The sequence below is a fragment of the Danio aesculapii genome, chromosome 4 (genome assembly GCF_903798145.1).
Source record: "Danio aesculapii chromosome 4, fDanAes4.1, whole genome shotgun sequence".
Taxonomy (NCBI): Eukaryota; Metazoa; Chordata; class Actinopteri; order Cypriniformes; family Danionidae; genus Danio; species Danio aesculapii.
Window position 1 is genome coordinate 22,897,509 of NC_079438.1, and position 26,405 is coordinate 22,923,913.

Here is a 26,405-nt window from a genome sequence, read left to right on the forward strand (position 1 = left end):
GTCTATAGGATATTTTTTGACAAAAATTGGACAAAACTAAACAAATCTAGACAAAACTAAACAAACCTAGACAAAACAAAACTAGACAAAAATAAACAAAACTAGACAAAAATCGGACAAAACTAAACAAATCTAGACAAAACTAAACAAACCTAGACAAAACAAAACTAGACAAAAATAAACAAAAATAGACAAAATCAGACAAAACAAAACTAGACAAAAGTAGACAAAATCAGACAAAACTAAATCTAACAAAACTAAACAAAACTAGACGAAATCAGACAAAACAAAACTAGACAAAAGTAGACAAAATCAGACAAAACGCATCTAGACAAAATCAGACAAAACAAAAGTAAAAAAATTCGACAAAACAACAGCAGACAAAATCTGACAAAACAAAACTACAAAAATAGACAAAATCTGACAAAACAAAAGTAGACAAAATCTGACAAAACAAAAGTAGACAAAATCAGACAAAAGTAGACAAAATCAGACAAAACAAAACTAGACAAAACTAAACAAAACTAGACAAAAATCGGACAAAACTAAACAAATCTAGACAAAACTAAACAAACCTAGACAAAACAAAACTAGACAAAAATAAACAAAAATAGACAAAATCAGACAAAACAAAACAAACCTAGACAAAACTAAACAAACCTAGACAAAACAAAACTAGACAAAAATAAACAAAAACAGACAAAATCAAACAAAACAAAACTAAACAAAAATAGACAAAATCAGACAAAACAAAACTAGACAAAAGTAGACAAAATCAGACAAAACGCATCTAGACAAAATCAGACAAAACAAAATTAGACAAAATCTGACAAAACAAAACGACAAAATAGACAAAATCTGACAAAACAAAAGTAGACAAAATCAGACAAAAGTAGACAAAATTAGACTAGACAAAACTAAACAAAACTAGACAAAAATCGGACAAAACTAAACAAATCTAGACAAAACTAAACAAACCTAGACAAAACAAAACTAGACAAAAATTAACAAAAATAGGCAAAATCAAACAAAACAAAACTAAACAAAAATAGACAAAAACAGACAAAACTAAACAAAATGAGACAAAACTAAGCAAAAATAGACAAAATCTGACAAAACAAAACTGGACAAAAGTAGGAGTATTGTCTATAGGATATTTTTAGACAAAAATCGGACAAAACTAAACAAATCTAGACAAAACTAAACAAACCTAGACAAAACAAAACTAGAAAAAATAAACAAAACTAGACAAAAATCGGACAAAACTAAACAAATCTAGACAAAACTAAACAAACCTCAACAAAACAAAACTAGACAAAAATAAACAAAAATAGACAAAATCAGACAAAACAAAACTAGACAAAAGTGGACAAAATCAGACAAAACTAAATCAGACAAAACTAGACAAAATCAGACAAAACAAAACTAGACAAAAGTAGACAAAATCAGACAAAACGCATCTAGACAAAATCAGACAAAACAAAAGTAGACAAAATCTGACAAAACAAAACGACAAAAATAGACAAAATCTGACAAAACAAAAGTAGACAAAATCAGACAAAACTATATAAAAGTAGACAAAATCAGACAAAACAAAATTAGACAAAACTAAACAAAACTAGACAAAAATCGGACAAAACTAAACAAATCTAGACAAAACTAAACAAACCTAGACAAAACAAAACTAGACAAAAATAAACAAAAATAGACAAAATCAGACAAAACAAAACTATACACAAGTAGACAAAATCAGACAAAACTAAATCAGACAAAACTAAACAAAACTTGACAAAAATAGACAAAATCGGACAAAAATAGACGAAATCAGACAAAACTAAACAAAACGAAACAAAACTAGAAAAAATCAGACAAAACAAAACTAGACAAAAGTAGACAAAATCAGACAAAACGCATCTAGACAAAATCAGACAAAACAAAAGTAGACAAAATCTGACAAAACAACACTACAAAAATAGACAAAATCTGACAAAACAAAAGTAGACAAAATCAGACAAAACTAGACAAAATCAGACAAAATAAAATTAGACAAAACTAAACAGAACTAGACAAAAATTGGACAAAACTAAACAAATCTAGACAAAACTAAACAAACCTAGACAAAACAAAACTAGACAAAAATAAACAAAAATAGGCAAAATCAAACAAAACAAAACTAAACAAAATTAGACAAAAACAGACAAACCTAAACAAAAAGAGACAAAACTAAGCAAAAATAGACAAAATCTGACAAAACAAAACTGGACAAAAGTAGGAGTATTGTCTATAGGATATTTTTAGACAAAAATCGGACAAAACTAAACAAATCTAGACAAAACTAAACAAACCTAGACAAAACAAAACTAGCCAAAAATAAACAAAACTAGACAAAAATCGGACAAAACTAAACAAATCTAAACAAAACTAAACAAACATAGACAAAACAAAACTAGACAAAAATAAACAAAAATAGACAAAATCAGACAAAACAAAACTAGACAAAAGTAGACAAAATCAGACAAAACTAAATCAGACAAAACTAAACAAAACTAGACGAAATCAGACAAAACAAAACTAGACAAAAGTAGACAAAATCAGACAAAACAAAACTAGACAAAAATAAACAAAAATAGACAAAATCAGACAAAACAAAACTATACACAAGTAGACAAAATCAGACAAAACTAAATCAGACAAAACTAAACAAAACTTGACAAAAATAGACAAAATCGGACAAAAATAGACGAAATCAGACAAAAATAAACAAAACGAAACAAAACTAGAAAAAATCAGACAAAACAAAACTAGACAAAAGTAGACAAAATCAGACAAAACGCATCTAGACAAAATCAGACAAAACAAAAGTAGACAAAATCTGACAAAACAACACTACAAAAATAGACAAAATCTGACAAAACAAAAGTAGACAAAATCAGACAAAATAAAATTAGACAAAACTAAACAGAACTAGACAAAAATTGGACAAAACTAAACAAATCTAGACAAAACTAAACAAACCTAGACAAAACAAAACTAGACAAAAATAAACAAAAATAGGCAAAATCAAACAAAACAAAACTAAACAAAATTAGACAAAAACAGACAAACCTAAACAAAAAGAGACAAAACTAAGCAAAAATAGACAAAATCTGACAAAACAAAACTGGACAAAAGTAGGAGTATTGTCTATAGGATATTTTTAGACAAAAATCGGACAAAACTAAACAAATCTAGACAAAACTAAACAAACCTAGACAAAACAAAACTAGCCAAAAATAAACAAAACTAGACAAAAATCGGACAAAACTAAACAAATCTAAACAAAACTAAACAAACATAGACAAAACAAAACTAGACAAAAATAAACAAAAATAGACAAAATCAGACAAAACAAAACTAGACAAAAGTAGACAAAATCAGACAAAACTAAATCAGACAAAACTAAACAAAACTAGACGAAATCAGACAAAACAAAACTAGACAAAAGTAGACAAAATCAGACAAAACGCATCTAGACAAAATCAGACAAAACAAAAGTAGAAAAAATTTGACAAAACAAAAGTAGACAAAATCTGACAAAACAAAACTACAAAAATAGACAAAATCTGACAAAACAAAAGCAGACAAAACGCATCTAGACAAAATCAGACAAAACAAAACTAGACAAAAATTAACAAAAATAGGCAAAATCAAACAAAACAAAACTAAACAAAAATAGACAAAAACAGACAAAAATAAACAAAATGAGACAAAACTAAGCAAAAATAGACAAAATCTTACAAAACAAAACTGGACAAAAGTAGGAGTATTGTCTATAGGATATTCTTAGACAAAAATCGGACAAAACTAAACAAATCTAGACAAAACTAAACAAACCTAGACAAAACAAAACTAGACAAAAATAAACAAAACTAGACAAAAATCGGACAAAAATAAACAAAAATAGACAAAATCAGACAAAACAAAACTAGACAAAAGTGGACAAAATCAGACAAAACTAAATCAGAAAAAACTAAACAAAACTAGATGAAATCAGACAAAACAAAACAAGACAAAAGTAGACAAAATCAGACAAAACGCATCTAGACAAAATTAGACAAAACAAAAGTAGAAAAAATTTGACAAAACAAAAGTAGACAAAATCTGACAAAATACAACGACAAAAATAGACAAAATCTGACGAAACAAAAGTAGACAAAATCAGACAAAACTAGATAAAAGTAGACAAAATCAGACAAAACAAAATTAGACAAAACTAAACAAAACTAGACAAAAATCGGACAAAACTAAAGAAATCTAGACAAAACTAAACAAACCTAGACAAAACAAAACTAGACAAAAATAAACAAAAATAGACAAAATCAGACAAAACAAAACTAGACAAAAGTAGACAAAATTAGACAAAACTAAATCAGACAAAACTAAACAAAACTAGACAAAAATAGACAAAATCTGACAAAAATAGACAAAATCAGACAAAACTAAACAAAAAGAAACAAAACTAGACAAAATCAGACAAAACAAAACTAGACAAAAGTAGACAAAATCAGACAAAACGCATCTAGACAAAATCAGACAAAACAAAATTAGACAAAATCTGACAAAACAACACTACAAAAATTGACAAAATCTGACAAAACAAAAGTATACAAAATCAGACAAAACTAGACAAAATCAGACAAAATAAAATTAGACAAAACTAAACAAAACTAGACAAAACTAAACAAACATAGACAAATCAAAACTAGACAAAAATAAAAAAAAAACTGGCAAAATCAGACAAAACAAAACTAGACAAAAGTAGACAAAATCAGACAAAACTAAATCAGACAAAACTAAACAAAACTAGACAAAATCAGACAAAACAAAACTAGACAAAAGTAGACAAAATCAGACAAAACGCATCTAGACAAAATCAGACAAAACAAAAGTAGAAAAAATTTGACAAAACAAAAGTAGAAAAAATTTGACAAAACAAAAGTAGACAAAATCTGACAAAACTAGATAAAAAATAGACAAAATCAGACAAAACTAAACAAAACGAAACAAAACTAGACAAAATCAGACAAAACAAAACTAGACAAAAGTAGACAAAATCAGACAAAACACATCTAGACAAAATTTGACAAAACAAAAGTAGACAAAATCAGACAAATTTAGACAAAATCAGACAAAACAAAATTAGACAAGACTAAACAAAACTAGACAAAAATTGGACAAAACTAAACAAAACTAGACAAAAATAAACAAAAATAGACAAAATCAGACAAAACAAAACTAGACAAAATCAGACAAAACTAAATCAGACAAAACTAAACAAAACTAGACAAAAGTAGACAAAATCAGACAAAACGCATCTAGACAAAATCAGACAAAACAAAAGTAGAAAAAAAATTACAAAACAACAGTAGACAAAATCTGACAAAACAAAACTACAAAAATAGACAAAATCTGACAAAACAAAAGTAGACAAAATCAGACAAAACTAAATTAGACAAAACTAAACAAAACTAGACAAAAATCGGACAAAACTAAACAAATCTAGACAAAACTAAACAAACCTAGACAAAACAAAACTAGACAAAAATAAACAAAAATAGACAAAATCAGACAAAACAAAACAAACCTAGACAAAACTAAACAAACCTAGACAAAACAAAACTAGACAAAAATAAACAAAAATAGGCAAAATCAAACAAAACAAAACTAAACAAAAATAGACAAAAACAGACAAAACTAAACAAAATGAGACAAAACTAAGCAAAAATAGACAAAATCTGACAAAACAAAACTGGACAAAAGTAGAAGTATTGTCTATAGGATATTTTTTGACAAAATCGGACAAAACTAAACAAATCTAGACAAAACTAAACAAACCTAGACAAAATAAAACTAGACAAAAATAAACAAAACTAGACAAAAATCGGACAAAACTAAACAAATCTAGACAAAACTAAACAAACCTAGACAAAACAAAACTAGACAAAAATAAACAAAAATAGACAAAATCAGACAAAACAAAACTAGACAAAAGTGGACAAAATCAGACAAAACTAAACAAAACTAGACAAAATCAGACAAAACAAACCTAGACAAAAGTAGACTAAATCAGACAAAACGCATCTAGACAAAATCAGACAAAACAAAAGTAGAAAAAATTTGACAAAACAAAAGTAGACAAAATCTGACAAAACAAAACGACAAAAATAGACAAAATCTGATAAAACAAAAGTAGACAAAATCAGACAAAACAAAATTAGACAAAACTAGACAAAACTAGACAAAAATCGGACAAAACTAAACAAATCTAGACAAAACTAAACAAACATAGACAAAACAAACTAGACAAAAATAAACAAAAACAGACAAAATCAGACAAAACAAAACTAGACAAAAGTAGACAAAATCAGACAAAACTAAATCAGACAAAACTAAACAAAACTAGACAAAAATAGACAAAATCAGACAAAAATAGACAAAATCAGACAAAACTAAACAAAACGAAACAAAACTAGACAAAATCAGACAAAACAAAACTAGACAAAAGTAGACAAAATCAGACAAAATGCATCTAGACAAAATCAGACAAAACAAAAGTAGACAAAATCTGACAAAACATTACTACAAAAATAGACAAAATCTGACAAAACAAAAGTAGACAAAATCAGACAAAACTAGACCAAATCAGACAAAACAAAATTAGACAAAACTAAACAAAACTAGACAAAAATTGAACAAAACTAAACAAATCTAGAAAAAACTAAACAAACCTAGACAAAACAAAACTAGACAAAAATAAACAAAAATAGACAAAATCAGACAAAACAAAACTAGACAAAATCAGACAAAACTAAATCAGACAAAACTAGACAAAAGTAGACAAAATCAGACAAAACGCATCTAGACAAAATCAGACAAAACAAAAGTAGAAAAAAATTGACAAAACAACAGTAAACAAAATCTGACAAAACAAAACTACAAAAATAGACAAAATCTGACAAAACAAAAGTAGACAAAATCAGACAAAACAAAATTAGACAAAACTAAACAAAACTAGACAAAATCGGACAAAACTAAACAAATATAGACAAAACTAATTAAACCTAGACAAAACAAAACTAGACAAAAATAAACAAAAATAGACAAAATCAGACAAAACAAAACAAACCTAGACAAAACTAAACAAACCTAGACAAAACAAAACTAGACAAAAATAAACAAAAATATTCAAAATCGAACAAAACAAAACTAAACAAAAATAGACAAAATCAGACAAAACAAAACTAGACAAAAGTAGACAAAATCAGACAAAACGCATCTAGACAAATCAGACAAAACAAAAGTAGACAAAATCTGAAAAAACAAAACGACAAAAATAGACAAAATCTGACAAAACAAAAGTAGACAAAATCAGACAAAACTAGACAAAAGTAGACAAAATCAGACAAAACAAAATTAGACAAAACTAAACAAAACTAGACAAAAATCGGACAAAACTAAACAAATCTAAACAAAACTAAACAAAACGAAACAAAACTAGACAAAATCAGACAAAACAAAACTAGACAAAAGTAGACAAAATCAGACAAAACGCATCTAGACAAAATCAGACAAAACAAAAGTAGACAAAATCTGACAAACTAGACAAAATCAGACAAAACAAAACTAGACAAAACTAAACAAAACTAGACAAAAATTGAACAAAACTAAACAAATTTAGAAAAAACTAAACAAACCTAGACAAAACAAAACTAGACAAAAATAAACAAAAATAGACAAAATCACACAAAACAAAACTAGACAAAATCAGACAAAACTAAATCAGACAAAACTAGACAAAAGTAGACAAAATCAGACAAAACGCATCTAGACAAAATTAGACAAAACAAAAGTAGAAAAAAATTGACAAAACAACAGTAGACAAAATCTGACAAAACAAAACTACAAAAATAGACAAAATCTGACAAAACAAAAGTAGTCAAAATCAGACAAAACAACAGTAGACAACACTAAACAAAACTAGACAAAAATCGGACAAAACTAAACAAATCTAGACAAAACTAAAGAAACCTAGACAAAACAAAACTAGACAAAAATAAACAAAAATAGACAAAATCAGACAAAACAAAACAAACCTAGACAAAACTAAACAAACCTAGACAAAACAAAACTAGACAAAAATAAACAAAAATAGACAAAATCGAACAAAACAAAACTAAACAAAAATAGACAAAATCAGACAAAACAAAACTAGACAAAAGTAGACAAAATCAGACAAAACGCATCTAGACAAAATCAGACAAAACAAAAGTAGACAAAATCTGAAAAAACAAAACGACAAAAATAGACAAAAGTAGACAAAATCAGACAAAACTAGACAAAACTAGACAAAATCAGACAAAACAAAACTAGACAAAAGTAGACAAAATGCATCTAGACAAAATCAGACAAAACAAAAGTAGACAAAATCTGACAAAACAACACTACAAAAATAGACAAAATCTGACAAAACAAAAGTAGACAAAATCAGACAAAACTAGACAAAATCAGACAAAACTAAACAAAACTAGACAAAATTGAACAAAACTAAACAAATCTAGAAAAAACTAAACAAACCTAGACAAAACAAAACTAGACAAAAATAAACAAAAATAGACAAAATCAGACAAAACAAAACTAGACAAAATCAGACAAAACTAAATCAGACAAAAATAGACAAAAGTAGACAAAATCAGACAAAACGCATCTAGACAAAATCAGACAAAACAAAAGTAGACAAAAATTGACAAAACAACAGTAGACAAAATCTGACAAAACAAAACTACAAAAATAGACAAAATCTGACAAAACAAATTTAGACAAAATCAGACAAAACAAAATTAGACAAGACTAAACAAAACTAGACAAAAATTGGACAAAACTAAACAAAACTAGACAAAAATAAACAAAAATAGACAAAAATCAGACAAAACAAAACTAGACAAAATCAGACAAAACTAAATCAGACAAAACTAAACAAAACTAAACAAAACTAGACAAAATCAGACAAAACAAAACTAGACAAAAGTAGACAAAATCAGACAAAACGCATCTAGACAAAATCAGACAAAACAAATGTAGAAAAAAATTTACAAAACAACAGTAGACAAAATCTGACAAAACAAAACTACAAAAATAGACAAAATCTGACAAAACAAAAGTAGACAAAATCAGACAAAACTAAATTAGACAAAACTAAACAAAACTAGACAAAAATCGGACAAAACTAAACAAATCTAGACAAAACTAAACAAACCTAGACAAAACAAAACTAGACAAAAATAAACAAAAATAGACAAAATCAGACAAAACAAAACAAACCTAGACAAAACTAAACAAACCTAGACAAAACAAAACGAGACAAAAATAAACAAAAATAGGCAAAATCAAACAAAACTAAACAAAAATAGACAAAAACAGACAAAACTAAACAAAATGAGACAAAACTAAACAAAAATAGACAAAAACAGACAAACTAAACAAAATGAGACAAAACTAAGCAAAAATAGACAAAATCTGACAAAACAAAACTGGACAAAAGTAGAAGTATTGTCTATAGGATATTTTTTGACAAAAATCGGACAAAACTAAACAAATCTAGACAAAACTAAACAAACCTAGACAAAACAAAACTAGACAAAAATAAACAAAACTAGACAAAAATCGGACAAAACTAAACAAATCTAGACAAAACTAAACAAACCTAGACAAAACAAAACTAGACAAAAATAAACAAAAATAGACAAAATCAGACAAAACAAAACTAGACAAAAGTGGACAAAATCAGACAAAACTAAACAAAACTAGACAAAATCAGACAAAACAAACCTAGACAAAAGTAGACTAAATCAGACAAAACGCATCTAGACAAAATCAGACAAAACAAAAGTAGAAAAAATTTGACAAAACAAAAGTAGACAAAATCTGACAAAACAAAACGACAAAAATAGACAAAATCTGACAAAACAAAAGTAGACAAAATCAGACAAAACAAAATTAGACAAAACTAGACAAAAATCGGACAAAACTAAACAAATCTAGACAAAACTAAGCAAACCTAGACAAAACAAAACTAGACAAAAATAAACAAAAACAGACAAAATCAGACAAAACAAAACTAGACAAAAGTAGACAAAATCAGACAAAACTAAATCAGACAAAACTAAACAAAACTAGACAAAAATAGACAAAATCGGACAAAAATAGACAAAATCAGACAAAACTAAACAAAACGAAACAAAACTAGACAAAATCAGACAAACAAAACTAGACAAAAGTAGACAAAATCAGACAAAATGCATCTAGACAAAATCAGACAAAACAAAAGTAGACAAAATCTGACAAAACAACACTACAAAAATAGACAAAATCTGACAAAACAAAAGTAGACAAAATCAGACAAAACTAGACAAAATCAGACAAAACAAAATTAGACAAAACTAAACAAAACTAGACAAAAATTGAACAAAACTAAACAAATCTAGAAAAAACTAAACAAACCTAGACAAAACAAAACTAGACAAAAATAAACAAAAATAGACAAAATCAGACAAAACAAAACTAGACAAAATCAGACAAAACTAAATCAGACAAAACTAGACAAAAGTAGACAAAATCAGACAAAACGCATCTAGACAAAATCAGACAAAACAAAAGTAGAAAAAAATTGACAAAACAACAGTAAACAAAATCTGACAAAACAAAACTACAAAAATAGACAAAATCTGACAAAACAAAAGTAGACAAAATCAGACAAAACAAAATTAGACAAAACTAAACAAAACTAGACAAAAATTGGACAAAACTAAACAAATCTAGACAAAACTAAACAAACCTAGACAAAACAAAACTAGACAAAAATAAACAAAAATAGACAAAATCAGACAAAACTAAACAAACCTAGACAAAACTAAACAAACCTAGACAAAACAAAACTAGACAAAAATAAACAAAAATATACAAAATCGAACAAAACAAAACTAAACAAAAATAGACAAAATCAGACAAAACAAAACTAGACAAAAGTAGACAAAATCAGACAAAACGCATCTAGACAAAATCAGACAAAACAAAAGTAGACAAAATCTGAAAAAACAAAACGACAAAAATAGACAAAATCTGACAAAACAAAAGTAGACAAAATCAGACAAAACTAGACAAAAGTAGACAAAATCAGACAAAACAAAATTAGACAAAACTAAACAAAACTAGACAAAAATCGGACAAAACTAAACAAATCTAAACAAAACTAAACAAAACGAAACAAAACTAGACAAAATCAGACAAAACAAAACTAGACAAAAGTAGACAAAATCAGACAAAACGCATCTAGACAAAATCAGACAAAACAAAAGTAGACAAAATCTGACAAAACAACACTACAAAAATAGACAAAATCTGACAAAACAAAAGTAGACAAAATCAGACAAAACTAGACAAAATCAGACAAAACAAAATTAGACAAAACTAAACAAAACTAGACAAAAATTGAACAAAACTAAACAAATCTAGAAAAAACTAAACAAACCTAGACAAAACAAAACTAGACAAAAATAAACAAAAATAGACAAAATCACACAAAACAAAACTAGACAAAATCAGACAAAACTAAATCAGAAAAAACTAGACAAAAGTAGACAAAATCAGACAAAACGCATCTAGACAAAATCAGACAAAACAAAAGTAGAAAAAAATTGACAAAACAACAGTAGACAAAATCTGACAAAACAAAACTACAAAAATAGACAAAATCTGACAAAACAAAAGTAGACAAAATCAGACAAAACAACAGTAGACAAAACTAAACAAAACTAGACAAAAATCGGACAAAACTAAACAAATCTAGACAAAACTAAAGAAACCTAGACAAAACAAAACTAGACAAAAATAAACAAAAATAGACAAAATCAGACAAAACAAAACAAACCTAGACAAAACTAAACAAACCTAGACAAAACAAAACTAGACAAAAATAAACAAAAATAGACAAAATCGAACAAAACAAAACTAAACAAAAATAGACAAAATCAGACAAAACAAAACTAGACAAAAGTAGACAAAATCAGACAAAACGCATCTAGACAAAATCAGACAAAACAAAAGTAAACAAAATCTGAAAAAACAAAACGACAAAAATAGACAAAATCTGACAAAACAAAAGTAGACAAAATCAGACAAAACTAGACAAAAGTAGACAAAATCAGACAAAACAAAATTAGACAAAACTAAACAAAACTAGACAAAAACCGGACAAAACTAAACAAATCTAGACAAAACTAAACAAACCTAGACAAAACAAAACTAGACAAAAATAAAATGTTTGTACTTCAGCTATTTAATATAACTATTCTGTTGTGTAATATATCTGAAAACACAAGTAATAAAATAAACAAAATACAATATATGCTTATAATATTTTTACAATAGATTTATGAAATAAAATACAATCTACTAAATATATATCATATATTGTCATGAACAAGTGTTAAACTCAAATGTTTTTAAAGTTTGTGCAGTCGTTTTACTTAAAATAGAATTATTTTAAAAGTATAGAATTACTTGCTAAATTAAATGTTTAAGAAAAAACTCTGTATTTAATGCAATTACATTATAAGTAACTGTAACTGTACATTTAAATACAGTAACGTTAACTTTTTAGAGTGTACACCGCGATAATAGGGCCCAATATTGCTAGGTCGAATGGGGGCATTATTATTCTAAACAAATATCAGAACATTTTGTTTAATCATTTGACCAAATGGTGATGATTCCACCTTTTCTGATCACTAGCGACATTTTGCTCTGTATTTATCATGGGAAACATTACCGTTTTACAAGTTATGTAGAAAACATCTGCTATAACGTTACCTTGCTGTCGATTGTAACTTATCATTTAACAGAAATACACACAGTATAATAAACTAATAATAAAGTAGTGTTACATCTGGCTTACCTGATTCAAAGATGACGATTATAATAAAAGCGTCGTGTGCTTGGTCAAAAGTAAGCCATCGAGGAAAAATGCGATTGGTCAAAAATACGTCACAGCAAAAAGAAATGCGATTGGTCAAAAGTAAGCCACTGAAGTGAAACGCGATTGGTCGAAATGACGTCAGCACAAAGACAAACGCGATTGGTCAAAAGTAAGCCACAGGGGTTAAACTCTATTGGTCAAAAGTAAGCCACTGAGGTGAGACGTGATTGGCTTATGTGGGCTTACTTTGGGCTTACTTTGGCTCTGTAGTTGAATGAAAGCGAGAGGTAGCGGGATCGATGCCCGCATTCTCCACTTGTGTTTTCATGCCTTTCACAGTGGCTTTTATTGCAAAGCTGGTTGCACCTGGAGGGTTTAGAGCGAATTTCCTTACGTCAGCTTTGCCGGTTCTGTGTAGTACTAATCATTGCAATCCTTCAGAAGCCCTATCAAGTCACAGTTTTCTTTTATTCGATGGCACGTCCGCAGTGGGAAATCAAAGCACTAAATATATAGCAGAGTGCTGTCGATTAGCCCAAAGGAATCATCACCAGAAGCGATGTGACCACCTGGGAGAAAGATAGCGTTTTGGTCAAATGGAAGCAGATGGACTTGAGGGTGAAGCAGCTGGACTTGAGGGTCCTAGAAAACCCATAGTAACTGTTATTCTCTGGCCTTCAAGGGAATAGAATGCTATTTTAGCTTTTTTGTGCGGTGCTGGCAAAAAAAAAAACAGGTCCCATCTAGATTTGAATTTAGATCGCTGGATGCAGAGTGCTATCCATTACATTATGGAACCTCAAGATGGTGTAGAGCTGCTGCCCGAGATGAAGATGATGAATTAAAAAACTGGCCTTGCAGGAAAGTAGCAGAAGGTCCATCCAAGGCAAGGCCAATGTGCATTGATTTCTGAGTAACTCGTCATTCGGCATGCAGGGCTCCTCACACATTTACTGGAGCATTACTAGGTAGGGCCTTCAAAAGAAAAGCACGCCATTCTAGGCAATTTGACGACTAAATGGCAGGCAGGGCAAAGAAGCCACCACAGAACAGATGTGATCTTATTTTTTCTTTTTCGACCACGTCTAAAATGTTCAATTTTGACTGTGAAAAGGGGAATTAGCTTAAATGGTAGAACGGTCGCTGAGCATGCATGAGAGAGGTAGCTGGATCGATGCCCGCATTATCCACTTCTGTTTTCATGCCTTTTACACTGGCTTTTATTGCAAAGCTGGTTGCACCTGGAGGGTTTAGAGCGAATTTCCTTACGTCAGCTTTGCCGGTTCTGTATAGTACTAATCATTGCAATCCTTCAGAAGCCCTATCAAGTCACAGTTTTCTTTTATTCGATGGCACGTCCGCAGTGGGAAATCAAAGCACTAAATATATAGCAGAGTGCTGTCGATTAGGCCATAGGAATCATCACCAGAAGCGATGTGACCACCTGGGAGAAAGATAGCGTTTTGGTCAAATGGAAGCAGGTGGACTTAAGGGTGAAACGGCTAGGCTTTTTGGGTGACTTTCATTCAACTGACCCTGTGCCCAAAACAGAACAACAACATTGCTTTGCCGAAACCCGGGGATCGAACCAGGGACCTTTAGATCTTCAGTCTAACGCTCTCCCAACTGAGCTATTTCAGCTGCCATTACACGGCTTTCCTGCAGCAGGGATGTCTGTGAGACCAAGCTGAGCCCTTAAGTGCATCTGAGGCATAAGAGAGCAAAAATTTGGCCAGTACTGGTATCGAACCCGCAACTTTGGCGTTGATAGCACCACGCTCTAAGCAACTGAGCTAACCGGCCGTTTTCTTACCAGTGTGCTAGAAAACCCAGAGTTAGTGTCATTCTTTGGCCTTCAAGGGAACAGGATGCTATTTTAACTTTTTTTGTGCGGCGCTGGCAAAATAAAAGCAGGTCCCACCGAGATTTGAACTCGGATCACTGGATTCAGAGTCCAGAGTGCTAACCATTACACCATGAAACCTTAAGGTGATATAGAGCTGCTGCCCGACATGAAGATGATGAATTTAAAAAATGGCCTTGCAGAAAAGTAGCAGAAGGTCCATCCAAGGCAAGGCCAATGTGCATTGATTTCTGAGTAACTCGTCATTCGGCATGCAGGGCTCCTCACACATTTACTGGAGCAGGACTAGGTAGGGCCTTCAAAAGAAAAGCACGCTATTCTAGGCAATTTGACGACTAAATGGCAGGCAGGGCAAAGAAGCCACCACAGAACAGATGTGATCTTATTTTTTCTTTTTTGACCACGTCTAAAATGTTCAATTTGGCTTGTGAAAAGGGGAATTAGCTCAAATGGTAGAGCGCTCGCTTAGCGTGTGAGAGGTAGCGGGATTGATGCCCGCATTCTCCACTTGTGTTTTCATGCCTTTCACAGTGGCTTTTATTGCAAACCTGGTTGCACCTGGAGGGTTTAGAGCGAATTTCCTTACGTCAGCTTTGCCGGTTCTGTGTAGTACTAATCATTGCAATCCTTCAGAAGCCCTATCAAGTCACAGTTTTCTTTTATTCAATGGCGCGTCCGCAGTGGGAAATCAAAGCACTAAATATATAGCAGAGTGCTGTCGATTAGCCCATAGGAATCATCACCAGAAGCGATGTGACCACCTGGGAGAAAGATAGCGTTTTGGTCAAATGGAAGCAGGTGGACTTAAGGGGGTTGCGGCTAGGCTTTTTGGGTGACTTTCATTCAACTGACCCTGTGCCCAAAACAGAACAACAACATTGCTTTGCCGAAACCAGGGATCGAACCAGGGACCTTAAGATCTTCAGTCTAACGCTCTCCCAACTGAGCATAACACAGCTTTCCTGCAGCAGGGATGTCTGTGAGACCAAGCTGAGCCCTTAAGTGCATCTGAGGCATAAGAGAGTAAAAATTTGGCCAGTACGGGTATCGAACCGGCGACCTTGGCGTTATTAGCACCACGCTCTAACCAACTGAGCTAACCGGCCGTTTTCAAGGGAACAGGAAGCTATTTTAACTTTTTTTGTGCGGTGCTGGCAAAATAAAAACAGGTCCTACCGTGATTTGAACTTGGATCACTGGATTCAGAGTCCAGAGTGCTAACCATTACACCATGGAACCTTAAGATGATATAGAGCTGCTGCCCAAGATGAAGAGGATGGATTAAAAAACTGGTCTTGCAGGAAAGTAGCAGAAGGTCCATCCAAGGCGGAGCCAATGTGCATTGATTTCTGAGTAACTCGTCATTCGGCATGCAGGGCTCCTCACACATTTACTGGAGCATTACTAGGTAGGACCTTCAAAAGAAAAGCACGCTATTCTAGGCAATTTGACGACTAATGGTGTTACCTCGATGTGGGACAAATACAAATGAATGTATTTTCTATAATTATTGTTTTATTTTATTTTTGATGTTTGAAAAGTCACTCAATGTATTGTTTTATTGTATTTGAAAATTATTTTTAAGAAAAAAAAGAAAAAAAAAAGCAATGCCTGATCTCATCTGAACTCGGAAGCAAAGCAGGGTTGGGCCTGGTTAGTACTTGGATGGGAGACCGCCTGGGAATACCAGGTGCTGTAAGCTTTTTGAATTCCTTCATTTGGCAAAAAAAATAAATTTTATTATTTAATAAAAAAAAAAAAGAGGTAAACTATTGAGGGGCAGAGGGCATTGTTTCTGTCGGTGCTGTGTCAAGGCAAGCTGAGCGGCACTCGGCTCCTGGTGCTGCGCCTATTTTTAAATAGCCAACTCTTGACTGGTGCTCTCGCTTACGGCCATACCACCCTGGCAATGCATGATCTCCTCTGAACTCGAAGCAAAGCAGGGTTGGGCCTGGTTAGTACTTGGATGGGAGACCACCTGGGAATACCAGGTGCTGTAAGCTTTTTGAATTCCTTCATTTGGCAAAAAAAAAATTAATTAATTAAACAATTAAAAAAAAAAGAGGTAAACTATTGAGGGGCCAAGGGCATTGTTTCTGTCGGTGCTGTGTCAAGGCAAGCTGAGCGGCACTCGGCTCCTGGTGCTGTGCCTGTTTTTAAATAGCCAACTGTTGACGGCTACTCTCGCTTACGGCCATACCACCCTGAGCACGCCCCCTTGAGTTTGACTGAGTCACTGCTTTCAAGGAAGTGTGAGGTGGCAGTAGGGAGAGAAAGGCTCTCCCATTTTGATTTTCTTTATTGTTTTTTACTTGATTTTGCTTGAAATAAGTTATATAAATTTTGTTTAGTTTTAGTTAAACCCCAGACAGTGTTATCTGTTTGGGGTTAAAACCTTTTGAAAGGATGGACACTTCGGTAAAGGAACAAGAACTGAATATGGACTACGGCAGCACGGACAAAGCTACTCCTGAAGATATCAATTCAGGAGATTCAAACAAGGACATTGACAATAATGACACATGGGCAACTGTTGTGGCAAGAAGGAGGAAAAACAGATCAGACACAAGTAGAGGAGGAAGTGGAGAAATACAACAAACAAAAGGTAAAGCAATTGCTGAACGTTTGGAAAACACCCAGCAAACAAGTCAAAGAAATGAGATGATAAACAAACTGAGAAGTCAAGCTAGATTTCAGAGACAATATAAAAAAGAAACAACTTTGACAATGACTGTGAAAGATCCTGAAAATATCACAGTAGTTATGATTATAAAGGCTGTGGAAGGAAAGACTGGAGTTGGGAAATTGTTTGGACTGAGAAAAAAATCTAATTTTGACTATGAACTAACTATGGAAAATGAAACGGACTGTGATCATTTAATGGATGGACTCATAATTACCAACAATTCTGTGAGATATCAAAACTCTGCACAACTAAGAGAATGGTTTCTTTTTTAAATTTACCCAACTATATTCAAGATTGTGAAATCATCCAAAAGCTTGTCGACTGGGGAGTTTCTCCAATTCTCCCACTAAGAAGAAGATATCATCCAGGAACAACTGTGGCTGATGGAACAAGGTTCATCAGGGTGAACTTTCCAAAAGAAGTCATGACTCTTCCTTACAACGTCAAATTTGATACAGAGGAAGGACCCAAATATTTTAGAGTGATACATGATCAGCAGATAAAAACATGCAGATTATGTGGAAGCACTGAACATGAAAAAAAAGACTGCCCACAATTTGTGTGTAGAGAATGTCTGGAGCAGGGGCATTTTGCGCGGGACTGTAAAGCCCCACGGTGCCAAGGCTGCAAAAAGACAGCATTGTGGTGCAGATGTGAATCGGATGAGGAAGACACTGGAGTGATGGAAATGCATAAACCAACGGAGAAATCAAGCGATAAAGAAAGAGAGGATGAAGAACAGAAATTAACACTGGATGGTTTGAATGAACATGAAGAGGAGCAGGCCATGAGTGAAGAGGATGAAGGAGATACAGTAGAGACTGAGGCACAACATCTAATGAAAGATGATGGACAGGACATGGAAAAAGAACAAGGAGCAGCGGGTGAAAATACAGAAAGCAGAATTGAGGAAGAGGTAAGCGATGATGATAATGATGAAATAAATATTGGGACTAAAGACAGAACAATAGACAGCATTAACAGAAGACGCAGAAAAACTGTACAAATAAATATTCAGCAAGTGCTTAAGAAACAGAAATCAGAAAAGAAGCAAAAGCAAAACTAAAAACTGACAGAACTGATCTAAGATTTTAGATTAAAAAAGACTACAGATGATTGATGGTTTGTTTAATTTGGATTTTCTTTTGTTTGGATGGCTTGTTTTTTTTTATATTTCTAATGAACAACTTATGTTTGGTTTCAATTAATGTAAGAGGGCTGTCATCTAAAGTGAAGTTTGAAAATGTAATTGCTTTAACAGAAAAATGTGATATAATATGTATACAAGAGACTGGATGGAATGAAACGATTATTAATGAGTTTAAAAAATGTTGGGACGGGGAAATATTGTATAATAATGACCCAAATAAGAAAAAAGGCATGGCAATATTAATTAGAAGAGGAATAGGATGCTCATTTGATGTTTTATTTAAAGATAACTATGGAAGGATCTTAACTATTAAAATAATAAATAAGGGTGAAGAAATAACAATATGTAACATCCATGCTCCAAATCAAGACTTGGAAAGAGTTTCTTTTTTTAAGGACCTAAGTGTTTTAATGAGTGGATGGAATAATGTTATTGTCTTAGGAGATTTTAATACTGTTTTAGAAAGGATAGATGTAGATGATTATATGGTTTATAGAGCAGATGTTGGAAGAAAAGAACTGAAATACATGATTGAAAAACATAAATATGTAGATGTATGGAGAGAGAGAAATAGAGCCAAAAGAGAATACTCAAGAAGGCAGTGGGTGAATACAGTTTTAAAACAAAGTAGATTAGACTATGTTTTATGTACAAGAAGATTAGAATCTTTTATTTCAAAGATTTTTTACAAGATTTTTAGCTGTAGTGACCATGATTTTTTGTATGTAATGATGGATTTCAGTGGAGTTGAAAGAGGACCAGGTGTATGGGTGTTTAATACAGAGCTCTTAAAGAATGATTGTTATAAAATTGAAATGGAAAATATTATTATTAATAGTGTAAATGATGAGTTGTATGATGAAGAAATAAGTGTGTGGTGGGACAATGTCAAATTAGAGGCCAAAAGATTTTCAATAGAATGTTCAAAGAAAATCCAGAAAGCTAATCGAGCTAAAGAAAGACAATTAAACAAAGAATGGGAGAATGAAATGGAAAAGATAACAGAAGGAAATATGGATATTAGGAGAATAGTGATATTAGAAGAGAAACTGAAAAAAGTAGAAGAGGAAAAATGTATGGGAGCTAGAATAAGAAGTAAGATGAAAAATACAGTGGAAGGAGAAAGAAGTACAAAGTTCTTTTATGATTTAGAAAAAACACGACAAAAAGCCGATTTGATAAAGAATGTCTCAATAAAAGGGGAAAATGTCAAAGATAAAGAAAATATTTTAAGAACAGTTAAAGATTTCTATGGCATTTTGTTTAAAGGAGAAGGAGTTCATGAAGAAGATAAGGATTTTTTATTGAATCAAATAAAAGTCAAAGTAAGCGAAGAGGATAAAGAACGGTGTGATAGTGATATAACTGAAGATGAGATAAATAAAGCTATAACACAATTAAGCAATGGTAAAAGCCCTGGTTTAGATGGTTTGTCATCCGAGTTTTATAAGACTTTTAAAGATGTTTTAATTCCAATTTTAAAAGATCTTTTTACTGCTATTTTTAAAAAAGGAGAGTTGAGTGAGAGTATGAAGAAAGGAATGATTAAAATAATTTATAAAAATAAAGGTGATAAAGATGATTTGCAAAATTATAGACCTTTAAGTATGCTAAATACAGATTATAAGATATTAGCAAAGATTTTAGCAAACAGACTTAAAAAGGTAGTTCCCACTCTTATCACAACTAATCAGGCTTATGGTGTAATAGGCAGAGATATAGCAGACACAATAACAAGTATAAGAGATTTAATCTGGTACATAAAAGAAAAAAAAAGATGAAGGATTTTTATTCAGCATAGATCTAGAGAAAGCTTTTGATAGAGTTGAGCACAGCTATTTATTTGACTTAATCCAGAAATTTGGCTTTGGTGAGAATTTCATTAAGTGGATAAAATGTTTTTATACAGATATTGTTAGTTGTTTTAAAATAAATGGATTTTTAACAGACTACATTGAGATTTCCAGATCTATAAGACAAGGATGTCCTTTATCAGCGTTATTATACACACTAGTTGCTAAAATCAGCATCAAACTTTACACAGGTAGATAAGGTATTGATCAAAACAGTGACTAGAATGAATGTATCAGAAGCCTGGCTAGCTCAGTTGGTAGAGCATGAGACTCTCAATCTTACGGTTGTGGGTTTGAGCCCCACGTTGGGTGTTTCTGTTACCTTTCTCTCTCTCTTTTCGGCAGCTTTCATTTGGGTTCATCCAGCAGACTAAGTGAGACAAAGTTCAGGGTTTCTACCACAGTTGATACGGTTAGTCTGAATCTCTGTGGCACAATCGGTTACCGAGTTCGGCTGTTAACTGAAATGTTGTTGGTTCGAGCCCACCCCGGGACGAACTAATCTTTTCTCTGCCTTGCAACTGCTAACAAGTGTACTGGGCATAGATCCTGGCCCACGTGCTGTCTGGCGTTACAAGATGACATCAGGATTTAGCAGAAGTTTGTTGTCCAGTGCCTGGATCGGCCAATTTACTTATTCCAGTTGACTTAAAAACACCATTAAACTTTACACAGTTAGGGAAGTTATTGATCAAAACAGTGACTTTCTCCTAAATGGGCATCTCACAAGCCCTGTCTGGCGTTACAAGGTGACATCAGAATTTAGCAGAAGTTTGTTGTCCAGTGCCTCTATTGGCCAAGTTACTTGTTCCAGTTGACTTAAAATCAGCGTCAAACTTTACACAGGTAGGGAAGGTATTGATCAAAAAAGTGACTAGAATGATTGTATCTGAAGCCTGGCTAGCTCAGTCGGTAGAGCATGAGACTCTTAATCTCAGGGTCGTGGGTTCGAGCCCCACGTTGGGCGTTTCTCTTCTTTTTTCGGCAGCTTTCAATTGGATTCTTCGAGCATACCTATTGAGACAAAGTTCAGCATTTCTACTACAGTTGGGTTGCTCTCGAAGTCTCTGTGGCGCAATTGGTTAGCGCGTTCGGCTGTTAACCGAAAGGTTGGTGGTTCGAGCCCACCCAGGGACGAATTAAGCTTTTCTCTGCCTTGCAACTGCTAACACGTGCACTGGGCATAGATCCTGGGCCACGTGCTGTCTGGCGTTACAAGATGACATCAGGATTTAGCAGAAGTTTGTTGTCCAGTGCCTCTATTGGCCAAGTTACTTATTCCAGTTGACTTAAAATCAGCATCAAACTTTACACAGGTAGGGAAGTTATTGATAAAAACAGTGACTACAATGAGTGTCTCACAAGCCCGGCTAGCTCAGACGGGAGAGCATGAGACACTTAATATCAGTGACGTTGGTTTGAGCCCCACGTTGGGTGTTTCTGTTACCTTTCTCTCTCTTTTTGGCAGCTTTCATTTGCGTTCATCCTGCAGACCAAGTGAGACAAAGTTCAGCTTTTCTACAACAGTTGGTTTGGTGTCTGAGTCTCAGTGGCACAATTGGTTAGGGTGTTCGGCTGTTAACCGAAAGGTTGGTGGTTCGAGACCACCCAGAGAAGAACGAATGCTTTTGCTGCCTTGCAACTGCTAACACGTGCACCGGGCAATGATCCTGGGCCACGTGCTGTCTGGCGTTACAAGATGACATCAGGATTTAGCAGAAGTTTGTTGTCCAGTGCCTGGATCGGCCAAGTTACTTATTCCAGTTGACTTAAAATCAGCATCAAACTTTACACAGGTAGAGAAGGTATTGATCAAAACAGTGACTAGAATGAATGTATCAGAAGCCTGGCTAGCTCAGTCGGTAGAGCATGAGACTCTTAACCTCAGGGTCGGGGGTTCGAGCCCCACGTTGGGCGTTTGTGTTACCTTTATCTCTCTTTTCGGCAGCTTTCATTTGCGTTCATCCTGCAGACCAAGTGAGACAAACTTCAGCTTTTCTACAACAGTTGGTTTGGTCTCTGAGTCTCAGTGGGACAATTGGTTAGCTTGTTCGGCTATTAACAGAAAGGTTGGTGGTTCGAGCCCACCCAGGGACGAACAAATTTTGCTGCCTTGCAACTGCTAACACGTGCACCGGGCAATGTTCCTGGGCCACGTGCTGTCTGGCGTTACAAGATGACATCAGGATTTAGCAGAAGTTTGTTGTCCAGTGCCTGGATCGGCCAAGTTACTTATTCCAGTTGACTTAAAATCAGCATCAAACTTTACACAGGTAGGGAAGGTATTGATCAAAACAGTGACTAGAATAAATGTATAGGAAGCCCGGCTAGCTCAGTCGGTAGAGCATGAGACTCTTAATCTCAGGGTCGTGGGTTCGAGCCCCATGTTGGGCGTTTCTCTCTCTCTTTTCGGCAGCTTTCAATTGGATTCTTCGAGCATACCTATTGAGACACAGTTCAGCATTTCTACTACAGTTGGGTTGCTCTCGTAGTCTCTGTGGCGCAATTGGTTAGCGCGTTCGGCTGTTAACCGAAAGGTTGGTGGTTCGAGCCCACCCAGGGACGAATTAAGCTTTTCTCTGCCTTGCAACTGCTAACACGTGCACTGGGCATAGATCCTGGGCCACGTGCTGTCTGGCGTTACAAGATGACATCAGGATTTAGCAGAAGTTTGTTGTCCAGTGCCTGTATTGGCCAATTTTTTTATTCTAGTTGACTTAAAAAAACATTAAACTTTACACAGGTAGGGAAGGTATTGATCAAAACAGTGACTAGAATGAGTTTCTCACTAGCCCGGCTATCTCAGTCGGGAGAGCATGAGACACTTAATCTCAGTGACATTAGTTCAAGCCTCACGTTGGGTGTTTCTGTTACATTTCTCTCTCTCTTTTCGGCAGCTTTCATTTGGGTTCATCCAGCAGACCAAGTGAGACAAAGTTCAGCGTTTCTACCACAGTTGGTATATTTAGTCTGAGTCTCTGTGGCACAATCGGTTAGCGCGTTCGGCTGTTAACCAAAAGGTTGTTGCTTTGAGCCCATCCAGGGACGAACGAAGGCTTTTGCTGCCTTGCAACTGCTAACACGTGCACCGGGCAATGATCCTGGGCCACGTGCTGTCTGGCGTTACAAGATGACATCAGGATTTAGCAGAAGTTTGTTGTCCAGTGCCTCTATTGGCCAAATTACTTATTCCAGTTGACTTAAAATCAGCATCAAACTTTACACAGGTAGGGAAGGTATTGATCAAAACAGTGACTAGAATAAATGTATGGGAAGCCCGGCTAGCTCAGTCGGTAGAGCATTAGACTCTTAATCTCAGGGTCGTGGGTTTGAGCCCCACGTTGGGTGTTTCTCTCTCTCTTTTCGGCAGCTTTTAATTGGATTCTTCGAGCATACTTATTGAGACACAGTTCAGCATTTCGACTACAGCTGGATTGCTCTCGAAGTCTCTGTGGCGCAATTGATTAGCGCCTTCGGCTGTTAACCGAAAGGTTGGTGGTTCGAGCCCACCCAGGGACGAATTAAAATTTTCTCTGCCAAATAAAAGTCTTTTTTGTTAAGCTTTTTTGCCACTCACTGTTGCAGTCATGACTTACTGATACTCCCATGTTTTTTACTTTACACTATATATACTCTCTCTCTCTCTCTCTCTCTCTCAATTCTGAGAAACTTTTTTTAATCCAGTTCATGATGACTTGCATGTCTACAACATTACTTCCTATTAATATCTGAGCCCAAATCTCTATTACTACAACTTATAGAAATTTAAGCTTTTTTAAATAAATATAAGGTATTTATATTCTACTATATATCTATAATCTATATAACAAATATGTAATCTATATATATGTTTAACCTATTGTAAATATTGACTGAATGTTTTTCACATTATTTCATCCTCAGCAACATTGTGAACTTTTCTAAACGTGTGTTTGGTCATTAACTTGTGAACGCAGAATTACACAAACACTGAGAAGATTCTCTGTATGAAAGATGTGTGAGAGCACCAAAAACACAAATGGACAAGATTTCCTGCTCCCTGCTTTTAGTCTGCTTTTAGGGCTGCAGGGCCCATATGATGGCAAGTCTTTTTCTGAGATGTAATTTAAAGCAAAAGTACATCATTTATAGATGAAACAAGCTCAGGGACGCACACAAATCATGAAATAATTACACAAATATAACATTTATCAAATCAATATATCTTCTGGAAACAGAAACACACACATAAACCTCAAAACAACACAGATTTGGGAGGAAAAAAGTGGTTTATTTGATGATATTTCAGGTGCAAATGCAATGTTAGTAAGCACGGACATGTGAAATGTGTCATGTGATCATGAAAAAGTGTTAAAAACAGAATATTACTCTTTAATAATCATCATTTATAATGTCTTATGCTAGCAAGAAGCCTTGAATTCATTACTTTCAGCTTTGGAAACACAGTTTAGGACATTTTTGTGCTTCATGCAGATCATCAGATGTTACAGATACAAATGATACCCGCTACACACACACACACACTCTCTCTCTTTCTCTGAGTGCATGCTGGGAGTGGGTGTGGTGAGTGTGAGCGTGAGTGGAAGCCAACTGTGGCTGGTAAGAGTGATCTTCTCTTTGCAACATTGTTTTGTTTCTTTCTTTCTTTTTTGAGTTGTATAGTTTGTTGATTTAGTTTTGTGAGGAAACGCCTGCTCCAGCTTGTTTTTTTAACTGGAAGTATGGCTTTTCCAAACAAAACAGTGTTTGAGAGTTTAACACGGCGACATGGAGTTAAGATAGTGTCCAATGCAAGTGTGGAAGACGCGTGTTAGGCTGTAGGAGAGATAGTGGGCCATGAGGCATCGTGTCTGCATCTCGCATGAATAATGCAATTGTGATTGTTTCAAACGCTGTTGAGAAGGCAAACGAGGTAGTTCAGAATGGCGTGGTGATCGGAGGTTCACTTACTGCGGTGCTCCCCTTGAGCACTCCTTCAAAGAAAGTAATCCTTTCAAACGTCCCCCCTTTCGTAAAAGACGAACTCATCACACAGGAATTGTCACGCTATGGGAAACTTGTATCCCCCATTAAAAAAAAATACCTCTATGATGCAAGTCTCCTTTAGTTAAACATCTTGTGTCCTTTAGGAGACATGTTTTCATGATCCTAAAGAATACCGACGAGGATTTAAACTTGGCATTGAAGCTAAAAATAGATGGTTTCAATTACACGATTTTTGCGTCATCTGATACAACGATGAAGAGTTACGGTTGCGGAAAAAACGGCCATTTCATCCGTAATTGCCCCGAGAAGGGTGATAAAGATACAGAACAGGACAGTAGTGCGGCTGAGAATAGCGCACTTGTGACTGCCGCACCGGAGCCCGGGACAGATGAGACGCAGAGTGTGATGCGGGCAGAGCCGTTTACGGGAGAAAGTAGTACAGAGGAACGGGTGTTCGAGTTTTCTCGTGCTGATAGTAGTGAAGTAAGAGAGCCGGCAATAGGAGAAACTGTATCTTCAGTTACAGTCGAGTCAGAAAAAGCTAAAGAATCTGGGAATGAAGAAGTTAGGCTGAATGATTGTGAATTGGACAGGGAAGTTGAACCAACATTTAAAATTCCAATCAAAATAAAAAATAATCTTAATGAAAAAATAAAGAAACAAGCTAAAAAAAGCGATCTTGATGATGAGAACATATCTTATGATGAGGATTCAGATTCAAGTGCTTCTGTGTGCTGTTTTCTCTGATTGTTCTCAAAATGAAAAGGAAAATGCTCTTTTTAAAGCTGAAGACATTAGACGTTTTCTAATAGAGACTAAAGGAAAGAAAGGTATTGAAGCTGACCACTATTTCCCCA

General features: G+C 33.8%; 10 non-coding genes and 1 pseudogene across 10 annotated transcripts; 7 read left to right on the forward strand and 4 right to left on the reverse strand.

The window, feature by feature from the left end:
- The window catches only part of LOC130222303 (zinc finger protein 208-like), a 758,572-nt pseudogene that overhangs the window by 516,046 nt on the left and 216,121 nt on the right, over positions 1-26,405 (forward strand).
- On the reverse strand, positions 14,577-14,650 carry trnaf-gaa (transfer RNA phenylalanine (anticodon GAA)). Its single transcript has one exon. It is a non-coding gene; the product is annotated as a tRNA-Phe (tRNA).
- On the reverse strand, positions 14,739-14,812 carry trnad-auc (transfer RNA aspartic acid (anticodon AUC)). Its single transcript has one exon. It is a non-coding gene; the product is annotated as a tRNA-Asp (tRNA).
- Positions 14,922-14,993, reverse strand: trnaq-cug (transfer RNA glutamine (anticodon CUG)). Its single transcript has one exon. It is a non-coding gene; the product is annotated as a tRNA-Gln (tRNA).
- trnai-aau (transfer RNA isoleucine (anticodon AAU)) lies at positions 15,906-15,979 on the reverse strand. Its single transcript has one exon. It is a non-coding gene; the product is annotated as a tRNA-Ile (tRNA).
- On the forward strand, positions 16,759-16,876 carry LOC130224037 (5S ribosomal RNA). Its single transcript, XR_008837138.1, has one exon. It is a non-coding gene; the product is annotated as a 5S ribosomal RNA (ribosomal RNA).
- On the forward strand, positions 20,802-20,874 carry trnae-cuc (transfer RNA glutamic acid (anticodon CUC)). Its single transcript has one exon. It is a non-coding gene; the product is annotated as a tRNA-Glu (tRNA).
- Positions 21,457-21,529, forward strand: trnak-cuu (transfer RNA lysine (anticodon CUU)). The gene has a single exon. It is a non-coding gene; the product is annotated as a tRNA-Lys (tRNA).
- On the forward strand, positions 21,626-21,699 carry trnan-guu (transfer RNA asparagine (anticodon GUU)). The gene has a single exon. It is a non-coding gene; the product is annotated as a tRNA-Asn (tRNA).
- Positions 22,884-22,956, forward strand: trnak-cuu (transfer RNA lysine (anticodon CUU)). The gene has a single exon. It is a non-coding gene; the product is annotated as a tRNA-Lys (tRNA).
- On the forward strand, positions 23,054-23,127 carry trnan-guu (transfer RNA asparagine (anticodon GUU)). The gene has a single exon. It is a non-coding gene; the product is annotated as a tRNA-Asn (tRNA).